Genomic DNA, 726 nt, shown 5'->3' with positions numbered 1-726 from the left:
GCTTCTCGGCGTTTTGGCTAAGATCAAGTGTAGTGGGCCCGGCGGCGTGGCCTAGCGGCTAAAGTCCTCGCCTTGAACGCCCCGGGATCCCATATGGGTGCCGGTTCTAATCCCGACAGCTCCACTTCCCATCCAGCTCCCTGCTTGTGGCCTGGGAAAGCAGTCGAGGACAGCCCAAAGCCTTGGGACACTGCACCCGCGTGAGAGACCTGGAAGAGGTTCCTGGTTCAGATCGGCGCGCACCGGCCCATTGCGGCTCACTTGGGGAGTGAATCATCGGATGGAAGATCTTCCTCTCTGTCTCTCCTCCTCTCTGTATATCTGACTTTATAATAAAATAAAAAAAAAATCAAGTGTAGTATCTGTTCTTATCAGTTTAATATTTGACACTTCCTCTATCCAAAGACAATGTATTAAATGGATTTTTGGAACTAGGAGTTGGAATAGGAGCTTGCTCCGTCTACTCCATGCATCAGCCTGGTATTGCAGTACCTCCAGGAATGGTGCACAAAAAATGTGTATATATATATATATATATATATATATATGTGTGTGTGTGTGTGTGTGTGTGTGTGTGTGTGTGTTTGGGCCTGATGCAGCAGCCTAGAGGCTAAAGTCCTCACCTTGCATGTGCCAGGATCCCCTATGAGTGCTGGTTCATATCCCAGGTGCTCCACTTCCCACCCAGCTCCCTGCTTGTGGCCTAGGAAAGCAGTGGAAGACGGC

At 49.7% G+C, this 726-nt stretch overlaps 1 non-coding gene across 1 annotated transcript; it reads left to right on the top strand.

Moving 5' to 3' along the window:
• Positions 1 to 317: 317 nt before the first annotated feature.
• On the top strand, positions 318 to 514 carry LOC118760793 (U2 spliceosomal RNA). The gene has a single exon (XR_004996993.2). It is a non-coding gene; the product is annotated as a U2 spliceosomal RNA (small nuclear RNA).
• The last annotated feature ends 212 nt before the right edge of the window (positions 515 to 726 follow it).

The sequence above is a fragment of the Ochotona princeps genome, chromosome 8, assembly GCF_030435755.1.
Source record: "Ochotona princeps isolate mOchPri1 chromosome 8, mOchPri1.hap1, whole genome shotgun sequence".
In the NCBI taxonomy this organism is placed as follows: domain Eukaryota; kingdom Metazoa; phylum Chordata; class Mammalia; order Lagomorpha; family Ochotonidae; genus Ochotona; species Ochotona princeps.
Note: the sequence above shows the minus strand (reverse complement) of the source record. Positions and strands in the feature narration are given on the sequence as shown.